Raw genomic sequence first — 16,324 nt, forward strand, 5'->3', positions numbered from 1 at the left:
TATGTATATGCTTTTTTCATTTTTATAGCCCAGATGTAGTACTTTGCATGTTTCCTTGTTAAAAAACATTCTGTTAGTTGCTGCCCACTGCTCCAGTTTATTTATATCTTTTTGAATCTTCTCTATCTCTTCTATAGTATTAGCTATCCCTCCTAGCTTTGTGTCATCAGCAAATTTAATCAGTTTATCCTCAATTATCCTCAATTCCTTCATCTAAATCATTGATAAAGATGTTGAATAATACAGGGCCCAGGACAGAACCTTGTGGTACCCCACTTGAGACATTCTTCCAACTGGATGTGCAGGCATTTACGACCACTCTTTGGGTCCGATCACTAAGCCAGTTATGAATCCACCTAACAGTTGCCTTGTTCATTCCGTACTTAGTAATTTTTTCAATAAGGATTGCATGAGATACTTTGTCAAATGCTTTGCTGAAGTCAAGATATACTATATCTACAGCATTTCTCTGATCCACCCAGTCAGTAATTCTGTGATAGAAGGAAATTAAGTTAGTCTGACATCACTTATTAGTTACAAACCCATGCTGACTTTGTTTAATCACTTCATTCTTATTCAGGTACTTACATAAATGTTATTTAATAACTTGTTCAAAGATCTTTCTTGGTATAGACGTCAGACTCACCGGCCTATAGTTCCCCGGGTTTACCTTCTTCCCCTTTTTGAAGATAGGAACAACATATGCTCTTTTCCAGTCTTCTGGGACTTCTCCTGTTCTCCAAGAATTTTCAAAGATTATGGAGAGTGGTTCAAAAATGTCTTCTGCTATCTCCTTCAGGTTTATTGGTTTTATTTATGAACTGACAAATCTCCAAGCGCTGGAAAAACCTCTAACTGAAAAAAGTCCGATAAACAGCCAATAAATGCAAGCAATGAGCGAGGAAAGTGAGCGGTCAGGATCGTCGGTCGTAAGACAAACGCTCATGAATGTTGTGACTTACACTTCTGTGTCTATATAATTTATTATCCCATCTATAACGCAGTTCATGGCCGGCTTTAGCTATGTGCGACCTGTGCCATCACCACACTAGGGGACGCAATGCTAATTTTTTCTTTTACTTCTTGTGCCCTCTTTTGTCCAACATTTTTCTTGCCGAGGGTGGGGCACACTGAGGGAGTTAAAGTCTGATAGGCTGCAAGTTAGAGAGGGAAGGAGGGACAAATTGTGCACACAGAGATAATTGGTCCATCAGAGGCTTCTGTCTGCTGCTCTATCAATCAGAAAGCAGACTGCAAGAGTGAAGAGTGAAGGCAGCGCTGAGGATGGAGAAGATCTGCTGCCTACAGTCATCCCCTGCTGGCTGCACTATGACAGCCCATGTACAGTTGTGTGAAAAAGTGTTTGCCCTTTCCTGATTTCCTATTCTTTTGCATATTTGTCACACTTAAATGTGTCAGATTACCAAACAAATGTAAATATTAGACAAAGATAACACATGGAGGGCCCTGTGTGAAAAAGTGAGTGCCCACTCCCTTAAAACATAAATTAACTGTGGTTTATCACATCTTTGGGTAGGTGAGTTCACATTCCCAAGCCACACGCAGGCCTGATTACTGCAACAACTGTTCTCAAGAAATCGCTTAACTAGGACCTGCCTGACAAAGTGACGTAGACCAAAAAGACCCTCAAAAGCTAGACACGCCACAATCCAAAGAAATTCTGCAACAAATGAGGAACAAAGTCTGGAAAAGCCATTTCTAAAGCTTTGGGACTCCAGCGAACCACAATGAGAACAATTATCCACAAATGGCGAAAACATGGAACAGTGGTGAACCTTCCCAGGAGTTGCCAGCCAGCCAAAATTACCCCAAGAGGGCAGAGATGACTCATCCAAGAGGTCACAAAAGACTCCACAACTATATCCAAAGAACTGCAGGCCTCATTTGCCTCAATTAAGGTCAGTGTTCATGACTCCACCATGAGAAAGAGACTGGGCAAAAATGGTCTGCATAGCAGAGTTCTCAAACGAAAACCACTGCTGAGCAACAAGAACATAAAGGCTTGTCTCAATTTTGCCAATTTAATGATCCGCAAGACTTTTGGGAAAATACTCTGTGGACTGACGAGACAAACAGTGAACTTTTTGGAAGGGGTATTTCACATTATATCTGTCGTAGAAGTAACACAGCATTTCATAAACGGAACATCATACCAACAGTAAAATATGGTGGTGGGAGTGTGATTGTCTCGGGCTGTTTTGTGGCTTTAGGACCTGGAAGACTTGCTGTGGTAAATGGAACCATGAATTCTGCTGTCTACTAAAAAATCCTGAAGGAGAATGTCTGGTCATCTGTTCGTGACCTCAAGCTGAAGCGCACTTGAGTTATGCAGCAGGACAATAATCCAAAACACACCATCAAACCCACCTCTGAATGGCTTAATTGAAACAAAATTAAGACTTTGGAGTGGCCTATTCAAAGTCCTGAAGCATTGAGTTGCCAGATGGGGCCCAAAACGTCTGAAAGTCTAGAGACATAGCCATGGGTACGGCCCCAGTAGCGAATATGCATGAACAATGCTCCCATAGACAGTAAAAAGAGCAATGGTCACACATGAGCATTACCATTTTATTCACAAAGCCAGCATTGTGACCCCCATTCCAGACCAGACCGTCATTGGTCAAGTACAAGTGATAAATGTTGACAATAGAACAACCCTTTTAAAGGCGGTATGTTGGCCCAAACAGTATAAACCAAGCATATGCAACATGGTGTCATTCTATGACGGTCTTCAGTAAGGAAGGGGGGCCTCAAACTGTCCCTAGAATGCTAACTATCCCTGTCCCGGGGTACTTTTAAAGTTAGAGAGGCCCGAATCTCCAACCTTACTATGCACCTGTTAAGCCGGATTTGTCCCCTCCCCCACAGAAATGTAAGGTAAACAATAAACAAAAACAAAACAGGGATAACAAAAAGTAACAAACACTCACCAAAGGTAGAGCGGTATATAGAGAAGGATAGGAATGCACCAACCAAATGGGAATGGGATAATGTAGAAAGCATAGACCCATAAACAGCAAACAACAATCTCCAGTAACAACAATGAACTCCTAGTCAGCACAGGGAGAGGCAATGACCAGATCAGAAGCAGATGAAAATGGAGCTGCGCCAAAAGAAACCAAGTCAATTTAATATGGGACACAAATACACCGGCTAAATGGAAGATATGTGATTCACAGAGAAAGAGTATGTGCATTACATAAAATAGGCATGATTGTAACTTTTTTTTCATAAAAGTCCTGGAGGCTCGCGGAATAAACTGGAAACCTTGTGGAAGAGTCATAAAACCTCTTGGAAGCCCCCAAGTTACCAGCTATTCGTACACACCAATATCTTACTCTTATTTGTATAAATAAATGAAACAGAAATATGATGGACACCAATGGCAACTTACAGGCCCCAGAGATTATAATGAGGTTCAATGGGTTTTCATCACAGTGACTGTGATTTTAACAGGAAAAATACACAGCGTGCTGATGTGAAGCCTCCAACAGAGAGTGAACATAACCTTAGCTAGTATTATTCTGCACTTCTAACCATATGAAAAAAGCAAAAAAAAAAAAAAAAATCACGTAACATGATTCTAAATTAATAATAAAAATATAAAAAATAATAATATAAATGCAAAATAATACTATTATTAGAGTCGCTTTTCTCTATAAATTCTGGCTTCTTAGACCCTATTTACATAAGATATTCGCAGTGATTGGTCCCCATGGTTTATAACGCCCTATCACTTTTCCGATGATTCTTTTCTGTTTTGGCTTTCGAGAGACTCGCTTGTTTAAAGGTCCTATAATTCTTTTTAAATGGAGCTTCTGCATCGTTTTATCACCGCCATTAGTCATTCCGCCATTTCTCACAGAACCGTTGGCATAGAAGGTCAAGCATAAATAAAGAATAGCGCTCTCACATTCACGAAACACAACTATCCATCAGATGGGAATTTAGCGCCGTTCCCTTCGTGACGGTTACACCCAAATAAATGTTGTTTGTTTCCAGACATGTTTATACATAATGAATACTGATCTGGAGTCTTTGCTGTTATAGAGGGAAATCATCATTAGGCGGCCACTGTAAGACTTGTTCTTAAGCCCTATTCACCCGTCAGGTGTCCTGGGTTCGAATCCAAGGGTAAAATCTACATAAAGTTCAAAAGATCTGCTGAACTTTGTGTTGGTTTCCTTCTACCTCCCAAAAACGTTCTAATCTATACATTGGCTTCTTCTGAAATTGGTTATAGTGTGTACAAGATAAGCAGCATTATCGGGGATAAGCAGGCATACTGTAAATTGGCCCACCAGGAAGCTGGTGGATTCCCCGGTAGGCCCCTCAGCCAGTTAGACAGTGTTGGAAGGCCCCTCATCTCTCCTACACATTGGTGCACTGATCCGAGCCATGAACACGCAACAGAAGGAGGCACTGCTTATTTTTTTCACTATGTTCCCTTTTGCTGATGTGAAATCATTTTTTTAAGCTTTTTCAGACAGCTTTTGATGAGGAGATCCAGCTGATGCATCCATTGGGAAAAAGTGTGCAAATGTGCACATAACGTTTTTTATAGGTAGGAAATTTGCCTCATTTTTTTTCCCTGAAGCATCTTTTTACAGGATTTTTGGATCATATCCTCCTCAGTGATTTTTTTAATGCTTTTGACCTCTTTTTTATTTCTAAGCGTTTTTACAGCTTTTTTTTATCATTTTTTACTGGCTCTCTACAGCCTTTTTTTAAAAACTTAAAGAGGTTGTTCATTAATTTTACATTTAGGCATTATCCTTAGGATAAGGCATCAATGTTTTAACTGCCGGGGTCCAGCACTCAGCACCCCCACCGATCAGCTGTTATCGATGCCAGCGGTGGCCGTCCGGAAGTACTTACTTGCGGAGCTTGGCCGTCTACTTGTAGTGGCCGCCACAGGGTACTACACATCCGTCTACTATTCAATTCAATAGGAGATGGATGTGCAGTAACAAGCCCCAGGCACTACAAGTATACAGCCAAGCTCCACAAGAAAGTACTTCAGGTCGGTGGCCACTGGCACTGATAACAGCTGATCGGCGGAGTGCCGAGTGCCGGACCCTGGCTGGTCAAACATTGATGTTGTATCTTAAGGATACAGCATAGATGTAAAAGTAGTAGACAAGCTCCTTCATTTATTTCCATTCAACAAGAAATAATGCTTTCAAAATGTTGAAAAATAGCGTCTTTTGAGCCTTCCCATTGTAAAGTATGGAGCGTCTTCTGAGACGAAAACATATGAAGAACGGTCCACTCACTTTAGAAACTTGAAGTTATTAAAAGATGATCAAAAGACTGAACGTATGAACAGCAATATGTTTTTAGATGCTTATGTTCATTCTTTTGAGCATTTTCTGGGAGCTTTTTCAGGAGGGTGTTGGATTGGCTCACTTGACATTGTGTGCACATACACTTAGGGCAAGTGCAGAAGACAGTATGCTCCCCAGCCAAGAAAATTGATCCAATTATGCTAATAAGACTCTGATCAGAGTGGGATTTGTTTTTCTCGGATGTGGAAAAAAAAGGCTTCTCAATCTTCTCGAGTCTGTCAGTGAAAATCAGAGCACATTCGAATCTCATCCGACTACGATCCGATGTTTTCCACAGACATGAATGGGCTAGCACCATTTGATTATCGGAGGCATATTGTGATTTTTTTTTTCATCGGACCACTCAGTCCAAGGTGTACATTGGACATGTGCCCTGGCTCATTGAATAACATTGGCCCGAGTGCGATCCGATGTTTTGACTTGATGGCACTTGGTCGTCTGCATGAAGAAAATTCTCTCTGGTGACACCTATATGAGGCTACTATAAAGTTAATATCCAACCCATGACTTATTAAAGAAATCAGCCAACCCATAGACAAATGCACAACTTTTAAAAGAAACTTTGTAAAACTTGGCCTTACAAGACTTTTTAAAACTTGACTTTTTCTAGTGTGTAAGAATGAGATCAATCCTAAAGAACAGAACTTCACCTTGGCCTGTTAGCATTCATCTACACCTTTAATCTCACAACACCCATGTCCTTTCCGAATGTATTTCATACGCTACTTTACCAGACATGCAGAAGATTTCATTTTTCACTTCAGTGTTATGATAGTTGAACCAAACAACGGCTTTCTCTCCTAGAAGTCAAGATAGTGCATTAAGACAAGTCAAACGTAAACAGCCAGAAATAAACTGTGTATATCTCGAGTAAACGTTGCCAAGACAGAACACAGAGAGTGAACAGTAGCCTGCGACTATTAAGACATCCATGTGCCAGGTTACTCCTTGCTTTAACAGCTCGTTTGTCTTGACAAAGAAGGATGAAGATTCCACGTCTTCAAATCTATCAATAGTAAAGCACGTATGCAAGAGGTTTATTCTCAAGAGTCTTCAAATCGGAGACTCTAAGAAGTCTTTTTTTGGTTTGTTCTGCCAACTGGTATGAAGGATGAAGACGGGTGTCATTTCTCAACTTTTTTTTTCAGGAATCAAGAATGGAATTTTTTCATCATTTACGTCAAGACGGATAAATGGACAAAAGCAGAAGGTCTGCTGCCCATTCCTTCTGGTTTACATAAGACAATTCTGTTTACCCATTGCCCAGTGATCATCATCCTTCTTACGAATCTTCTCGAAATGTGTTATGAAATCTTCACTATGGATGTATCTTAACATACCACCCAAGCAACAGAAGATAGAGCCTGGTCTGTAAATGTCTCTTCCAGACCTCCGGCATTTTTGAGAGCTCATCTTTCCTTCATTAGTCAATGCTTTTTAATCTCTGGATTTTCGCAAAAGCCAAAACATTCATATTTGTTCACGATCTACATCGTGCTCAGAATAAGTTGCGTTCGTAAATGTTCCAGTGGAAATATCAGCTTGAAATGTTATAGGGAACGTTGTAAATTTCCTATGCTACTAAATACTATAACACCAACTCCTTGGGTATTGGCTAATCAACAAACATTTACCAGTAGCATAAATTAAAGTTTATGAACCCTCGCATGAGAAGCCTATGTGTATCGAGAAGGTTAGTAAGCATGATGGGAGGAGGCTCTTTTTTTCTAAAACCTGGGAAAATTTTGACTTTAGATCTTTGTCACAGAAACTCAAAAATAACAAGTGGAGAATATATTATTTATATGAATATGTATATTTATATACATATTTAATTTGATAACAATTTCTGAGACTTTTTGTGATTGATAAAAGAGTTGGGAAAATTTATTCAAATGGAATTGAATGGTATGGGAATTTTTCCAATAATCCATATACCCCAGAATGTGGATTTCTTTTGCAATTTTCCCCGTGTAGGGATCCAACAAAGATTAAAATAAATAAATTATACTCATCCCACCACTCATCTCTCCAGCTTCTTCTGCTGCTCATTCTCCCTGTATGGTGCTCAGAGCCTCTTCTTACCGCTACCGAGCGGTGAACCCCCAAGCATCTTCACACTAAACCAGACATCTGGGCACAGCTAAGCCTGGGGTGTCTCCGTACATGCATAGGGACAACCCAGGCTTCCTCGAGAACTGACTCACCGACTTTCCTCTGCCAGCTTGCTTTTCCAGCCAGTAGCTACTCCGTGGATACAACCCAGAGGTCCCTGTTGTGAGTCCAGGAGTTAAATAGTGAAGGAAAGGGTTCCTCCATGACCTGCTAATCAGAATGGCTTGCTGAATGTTTGACAGAGGAAGCCCTATTAAGAGCATTAAGACCTTTATATTGGCTTGTGGAAGATCCTGGGGGTTGGACTCAAACATCTCTATTTTACCAAAGCAAATGCTGTTAATTATGCAACAACGTTCTGGCATATTTATCTTGCACTGTGACCTTCTATGTTCTGCCATGTACTCCCATCAATTTTTTACCTTTTTCCCATAATATTCACTGGCTGATCTTTATATAGGGGCGCTAGGTGTTGGGCAACAAGGAGCCCACATATTTGTTTTGCTCCACCATAGACCCTCATCAGACTTATATGTATGTCAATCTATGAGAGGGCACAGCTGACCGCACCACTGCTTAAGAAGGTAGTTGAGCCTGCTCACCTGCGATGGGAGTGTGGCCGCTGGATCTCGGATGCTTCAGCTGAAACATCATGCCAACAAGTCCAACAACGAAGATAAGAAGAGGCAGCACTCACCGATCCTTCCGAGACAGGTATCTTTATTTACTTACAATAAAATCTTCACGGCCGGGGGTGCAGATATACAGAGTGCTGCCTCTTCTTTTCTTCGTTGTTGGACTTGTAGACTTATATGTATGTTTTTGGCCAAATTTCTATGTATAGCAATTCTTTATTATCCATGACCACATTGTAATTAAGCTGGACTTCCAATTAATGTCAAAACATTTTAAGTCACCTTGAACTGTAACCCAATTGCATTTTCCTCCCCTAAATCATTTACGATAAATAACTGTTCATATTTTTCGCATCTTAGTTAACTGTCGTCATCTAAATAATAAATAATAATCTTTATTTTTATATAGCGCTAACATATTCCGCAGCGCTTTACAGTTTTGCACACATTATCATCGCTGTCACCGATGGGGCTCACAATCTAGAATATTTATTTGCTCACGAATACAACTATGTCCATGCAGAAAATCACTTAACACATTCCAAAAAATGATGGATATGACAAAAGCATCTGGGTCTATGGTGAATATCCAGACATGAAAGCACAGAAATAAGGACTACGCGAGGAGTACATGTATTTATTGCAATTGCTGAATAACCCCGTTGTGCGGAGAGATATTTATTAGCACTTCATGGGGCAGTGAGTGTTACGGTAATATTTATTAACTGAGAAAGCAAATAATACGTGATGCTCAATGTTTGGCTGAAGATGGAGCAATATTTTTTTAAGACTCCGGACTTTCCTGGAGTCGGCTGTTATCTCACACTTTGGGGAGATTTATTTTTAAGCTTATACTCCGTCAATTCAATCACATCAAATGCGCTCACATCTATAATGGTTCTTTCTAGTTTCCAATGACCCCATTTTTTTAAGAAACCATTTTTTGGATATATTCTAGCGTATTAGCAGTATCATATGTGACAGCCCATGGGCTTTAACCACTTTTAGTTTATGGGTCTATGGTACAGGGACTATAAGGCTATGTGCACACGTTGCGGTTTTTACCGCGGAACCGCGGCGATTTTGCCGCTGCAGGTCCGCAGCAGTTTCCATTGCGTTTACAGTAACCTGTAAACCCTATGGAAACCGCAAACCGCTGTGCACATGCTGCGGGAAAAACCGCATGTCACTTCTTTGTGCAGAATCGCAGTGATTCTGCACCCATAGAAATGCATTGATCCGCTTACTTCCCGCATGGGGCTTGTGCACACCATGCGGGAAGTAAGCGGATAATGTGCGGGTTATACCCGGGGTGGAGGAGAGGAGACTCTCCTCCTGGCCCCGGGAACCATATTTGTGGTAAAAAAAAGAATTAAAATAAAAAATAATGCTATACTCACCTCTGAAGTCTCAGCGCTGCACGCGGCCGTCCGGTCTCAGGTTGCTGTGTGAGCAGGACCTGCAGTGACGACGCGGTCACATGACCGTGACGTCACGAAGGTCCTTCTCGCACAGCATCTTTGGAACCGGACCGCCGCCTGTAGCGCCAAGGAGATCGGGACGTCAGAGGGTGAGTATATCATTATTTTTTTATTTTTAACATTACTATTGATGCTGCATATTGCTGCATATGCAGCATCAATAGTAGGAGTAAAATCCCGCAGCGGAACCCGCAGGACAAACCGCGATAAATCTGCAGGGATAACCGCAGCGGGTTTGCTCTGCAGATTTATCAAATCCGCTGCGGAAAAACCCGCAGGGACCCGATGCAACATGTGAACATGGCCTTAAGGTGGCAGCCTCGAGCATGACAGAGCCCCAAGTCACTTTTTTAACTTAATAAAGGCACCACTACCCAATGACTTTAGGGCTTCAAGTAACACAACTGGGTATGTTGACCCCTTAGGGAAAATAAGAGATATCTATGATATTCAAAATCTCCAGCACAATTTCTGGATGGATTTTTCCCCAGTTCTTTAGTCCGCCTGGGTTCATGTGCAATTATAACTAAAGGATAAAGACAAATTAGCAAGGCCTGACGAGGAGAGCTGGCATACCGACTACATTCACTAGGCACCTGGCATAACAATTTCATTCACTGGGCACCTGGCATAATAACTACATTCACTGGGCACCTGGCAAACCAACTACATTCACTGGGCATCTGGTATACAGACTACATTTGCTGGGCACCTGAATACAGACTGCATTTACTAGGCACCTGGTATACAGACTACATTTGATGGGCACCTGGCATACTGACTAGATCCGCTGAGCACCTGGCATGCCAACGACATTTTCTGGACCCCTGGAATACCAACTACATTCGCTACGTACCTGACATACTGACTAAATACACAGGGCACCTGGCATACCGACTGCATTGGCAAGTCCACCTGGCATACTGACTACATTCACCAGGCATGTGGCATACTGACTACATTCGCAGGGCACCTGGTATACCAACTACATTCACCGGGCATCTGGCATACTGACTACATTCACAGGGCACCTGGCATACTGACTACATTCACAGGGCACCTGGTATACCTACTACATTCAACCGGGCATCTGGCATACTGACTTCATTCACAGGGCACCTGGTATACCTACTACATTCACCAGGCATCTGGCATAATGACAAAATTCACAGGGCACTTGGCATTCTGACTACATTCGTAGGGCACCTGGCATACTGATTACATTTACAGGGCAACTGGCATACCGACTGCATTCACATTGCAGAGTCAATATAAGAAGTCCCGTCATCATCGTACAAAGATTGATATTTGCCAGAAAGTAATATATAGCTCCAATTTAAAGAAGTCCCCAACTTTTCGACCATGAATAACTGGTCTATATTGCTATTATTCACACACTTTCTTGAATTGACCAACAAAACAGTTAAAGGGGCAAAACTAAACTCCAAAGGGTCCTATACAAAAGTCAGATATGGACCCCCACTGCGTATAAAAAGGAACATTATTTGAGAATTTCTAGGCCCCAAAGAGGCCGATCAGGCTGTGGAATGGATGCTATTGCTGTAGGTAGTCCCTTTCTTCCTGCTTCGAAATATGAATTATTCTTAAAGAAACCTGTATGTCAAAATATTAATAACCCAACCCTAACAAGCTGCCGTGATAAATGATAATAGCCGCGGATTCTGACAGCGCCGACATCAAACCGTTGTTTTTCTGGAGACGTGTGAGCAGCTCTTGACACAAAGTGGACTATGTACATCAGCAGTCCTCCATTGTCATTCGTCATCCCATATTACATGCACTCAGTAATGGTTTACGACTGTCTGCTCCACAATAAATCACTTCCACCTAAACCCACAAGAACTAGGTCTTAACTAGGGAATGTCAAGTGCAGCGTGCAGAATTCCTCTCCACGGCTGCAGTCCTCCAGCTATATAACTGCAGATCTTTATCTACGCGTCTTGATGGAGGTGTCATAAAAATAAACGGTGATGCGCCTTGTCTCACATTACTTGTCCAAAAAAAAGTCTGCAAAGATTAATAACTCCAGTGCAGGTAAAGAGGATCTGCCTGATCTCCTGACACATCTGTTCTGGGGATCTGAGGTCAAATTCGACCAAGAAAAGCATCTTCCATTGAGTTTGTAGGTTCTTCTCGTGTTTTTTCCATGTGGTTTATGTTTTCCCCAAAAAATATACTAGTATATTAGTTTTTGTTCACATCTGAGAAATGGTAATAAGACCGTCCTATCTTAGGCACAGATCTGAAGAGACAATTTGCATATTTCCCAGAAAAGGATTGCAAGACTTAAAAGTCTCCTCACCTTGGCATGTCAGACTGAACATGTCAATCTCTGCAAAGAGAAATGTTACTTAGGGACAAGGATTGGTGAACTTCGTTGTACAGCGCTGTGCAATCAGTGAGCGCTATATAAGCGTCGGAAGTAATAGTAAATATTTGCATTCCGCTGAAAATAATAATTCTACTTGTTACAGTCACAGACTGTACAAACATATCCCCAAGGGAAATTATCAATTGTTAATTTATTCATATCAGGGAGGAATAACACAATGCATAGCTAAAAAAAAAAAAATTGCTCAAGGATCCTCCAGATCTTCTTTAAGACCAATGAGGCTTCTGCGATATCGGTACTGCATCTTATTACGTCGTGTGACCACTGCAGGCAATCAGATTCTACCGTTCGGCTGCAGCATTTCAGTATTCTACCAGTATGGAATAGTTGCAGCTGATTTGCTGCTTATCTGCAGTGGTCACGTTATATAACAATGTCGGGAGACAAAGTGCTAACATTGCAGGAATGGGACTGATTTAGGAGGTGAGTTATATTTTGGGTTGTTGTTGTTATTTTATTTTATTTGTTTCATTTTATTATGGCCACTTTAGCAGTTTAAAAGAGGTTATTCAATACTGGACAACCCCCTAAAGTATCTAAAAAGTGTTTATGTGGCTTTGATGTTGATGATCTATTCTTAGGATGTGGGGGCCTGATTCCCAGCACCCCCGTTATTTAGGGGGTTAAAGGGGCTGCGGTGCACCGAAAGCCGCTCAGCTCTATATATTGTGCAGAAGACGTGAAGAATACTGCAATCTGTGCGTGAATAGGGCAGAGCAATAACTACCAATACACAGTGTCCAATGCACCATTTTTTAATAACCCAATTGATTTTTGTGCTGGGAACCAGGGCAACCCCCCCGATCTAATACCAATTACTTACCAGAAAGGAAAGGCTACTTTTCGGTTTTCTGGGTCACCTCCCTATTTTCTTACACATATATGGCCACCAATGCTGGGTTTTTGCTGACATATTATGGTGGCGTGTGAAGATATGGACTAGCACCATCAATGACTTCAAGTTTGGCTTTAGTGAACCTTATTTTTTCTCCATGCTTCTTCTTTAAGCAGTCCATGGGTTTGTCCAATATACCTTTTTTTTCCCAAAAAACGCACCACCCCGTTCACAGGTCATGTACGATATTGCGGCTCAGTTTCACCCGTTTCAGTTGAGTTTAGCTACAACACAACAACCCTTGAAGAGGAATGGCGCTGTTACTTGTAGACACTCGCGGACAAAGACAGAAGAGGGCCCCTGTGCAACAACAATATTTGGCCCCTTTTCAATCCAATAGCTCAGAATAAAGCACAATTTCACCAGCTTTGGAGGCAGAAGTGGCCCCCTGACCTCTTGGGTCCCTTTATGGCTGCACCGGTTGCACCAATGATATGTCCGCCTCTGCTTGTAGAAATCGGACACTTTTCTCCAAACCCTTTGAGATCAGAGTCAGTGGACAAACTATGGGCACTGTACTGACCAAACTGCCGAAAAAGAAGATGAGAAGTCTATCAAAAGTCAATTAATTCCAAAAAATCTATTAAGAGTCTACATAAATAAAACAGATATTAAAAGAAAACTCAACTATAAACCGTAGAGGAATATTTGTGTTGGCGTTGTAAAGAAGAGCCATGACTAAGAAAGAGCAGAAGAAGATATGAACCAAAATATCCAAGCAACTTGCAGAATTAATAGTGCTGCCAAACCTTTGTAAAAGCCTCCCTATAAGTACGTGATTGACTTAGTGCAGCAGATGGGAACCGTCTCTTAATGGCTGTCGAGATTTCGTGTCTTAACATATTTTGCCATCTGTAATCCATACAGACAATACATACTTGCTCGTCGTTTGCCGTCTCTGGGTTTCCTCCGAGCTGTTTCAATGGTTTTGCTGACCGATAGAAAACTCCTCTTTGCAAACATAAACATAAAAAATTAATTAGCGACAGAATACAAGTCATCAATATCTTTCCACAGGACCCCGCCGGTGGGAGGCGCGACTCAATGACCCGCGGAATGGATTGTTTGCTGCTAATTAGGTCGTCTTCCTTCTGACGAGAAATGTATAGTAGAATTCTCTGCTTCGTTAATAGTTTCATGCAATGTTACGCCTAATGGACTTGTCATAGTAAAACACAAGGAAATAATGACTAGTGATTTTCCTGAATTGAAACAAAAAAAAATGAGTACTCAGCGGATAACCCCTATAGCTGTAAAGTGGATGAAATGCTACCCAATCTGAACCATGTGCTGCAGAGAAAATCAGTGCAGAATCCACGGGAAAACTGGTCAGCGGAGAAGATTATAAATCACACTCATTCAACTTCAGTGCTTTCCTATTCAACCAACTATTTAATCACTTATCTACTCACTCATTCACCTACTCACTCCTATGCCCATTCATCCACTGACTCATACAACCATTCACTACTCATCTACTCACTGACATATTCATATATTCATTCACAAACTGCCTTACCTACTCATTAGCCGAGTCCCTTACCTATTCACTCACCGACTACTTTACCTACTCATTAGCCGAGTCCCTTACTTCTTCACTCACTCACCGACTGCCTTACCTACCCCTTAGCCAAGACCTCTACCTATTCACTCACTCACCGACTACCTTACCCACTCATTAGCCGAGTCCCTAACCTCTTCACTCACTCATCGACTGCCTTACCTACTCATTAGCGGAGACCCTTACCTATCCACTCACTCACCGACTACCATATCTACCCATTAGCCAAGACCTCTACCTCTTCACTCACTCATTGACTGCCTTACCTACTCATTAGCTGAGTCCCTTACCTCTTCACTCACTCATCGACTGCCTTACCTACTCATTAGCAGACCTCTACCTATTCACTCACCGACTGCTTTACCTACTCATTAGCAAGTCCCTTACCTCTTCACTCATTCAACTGCCTTACCTACTCATTAGCCGAGACCCTTACCTATTTACTCACTCACCAACTGCCTACCTATTCATTAGCCGAGACCCTAACGTATTCAATCACTCACTGACTGCTTTACCTACTAATTAGCAGAGACCCTTATCTATTCACTCACTCATCAACTGCCTTACCTACTCATTAGCCGAGACCCTTACATATTCACTCACTCACTGACTGCCTTACCTACTCATTAGCCAAGACCTATTCACTGACATACCGACTGCCTTACATACTCATTAGCTGAGATCCTTACCTATTCACTCACTCACCGACTGCCTTACCTACTCATTTACCGACTGTCTTACCTACTCATTTACCGACTAGTATTAGAACACAGAAATACCGTATAAGAGATTAATTATATATCTATTTGTATCCGATATCACTCAAATATCAGTCCAAGGTATTCTGTGCAATATTGTGATTACCATCACCACGTAAAGTGAACAATCCCAAAACCCAGATCACAGACACACCAGGGATAAGCACCATACAAGAATTCAAATTTTAAAGATCTGCCTTTATTACACAATCAAAGTGGCAACAAGAAATGTTAAAAATATTTTTATGTTATATAAGTATAAAAACTAATTAATGCGTACCACTAGACAATTATATATAAAAAATATATATATATATATAAAAAATATATCTTCCATATCAGACATAGTATAACATGCACATTCAGGGCAGTTATTTACTATGCCACATGCCCTTGCTCCTTGATTTATGTGGGCATGACTACTAGGCAGTAGAGTTGAGCGACCTTGACCTTTTTAGAGTCGAGCCGGGTTTCGCGAAACCCGACTATCTCAAAAGTCGGGTCGAGTGAAATCGGCCGATTATGACGTAAAGTCGGGATCGACCGAAACACGAAACCCAATGCAAGTCAATGGGGCAGCATAGTCGGCAGTGAGTGGGGGCCAGGAAAACACCTAGAGTGCCCATTTTAATGTCAAAACCATCCATTCTTCTTAATGAAGCTTGTCAAGCGTAATTTACCTTATAATAATTGGAAGGCATTTGAAATTGGGGGTCATTTGGCTAAAGTTGTGGTGGGTAGGGCTGGTTCAAGTAATTAGTGGACCCAGGAAATCTGGACCACGTCACGGCAGTGGAGCAGGGAGAGGTAAGTATTTCAACCTTGCAAGTGCTGTGAACCTGAGCAAGCAGGGGGGGCCCACTCGTTGGCATTGGCACTGGCACAGGGCCCCTCAAAGTACAGCGGTGTGTTTGCACGGCGGGGGCGCCTCCCACCGGCAGCAACACTTTTGCGTACCATGAGAGGCCCTGTGCCAGTGACGTCGCCAACTAGTATTCCTCCCCCCACCTGATGAAGGAACCTGCACTTTCATCTGCACCTTCCTCTTTGTCCCCGTGTAAGGTGGTATGGTATGCGGGAAGAGCAACCTGACTTTC

This window comes from Ranitomeya imitator, chromosome 2, assembly GCF_032444005.1.
Source record: "Ranitomeya imitator isolate aRanImi1 chromosome 2, aRanImi1.pri, whole genome shotgun sequence".
In the NCBI taxonomy this organism is placed as follows: Eukaryota; Metazoa; Chordata; class Amphibia; order Anura; family Dendrobatidae; genus Ranitomeya; species Ranitomeya imitator.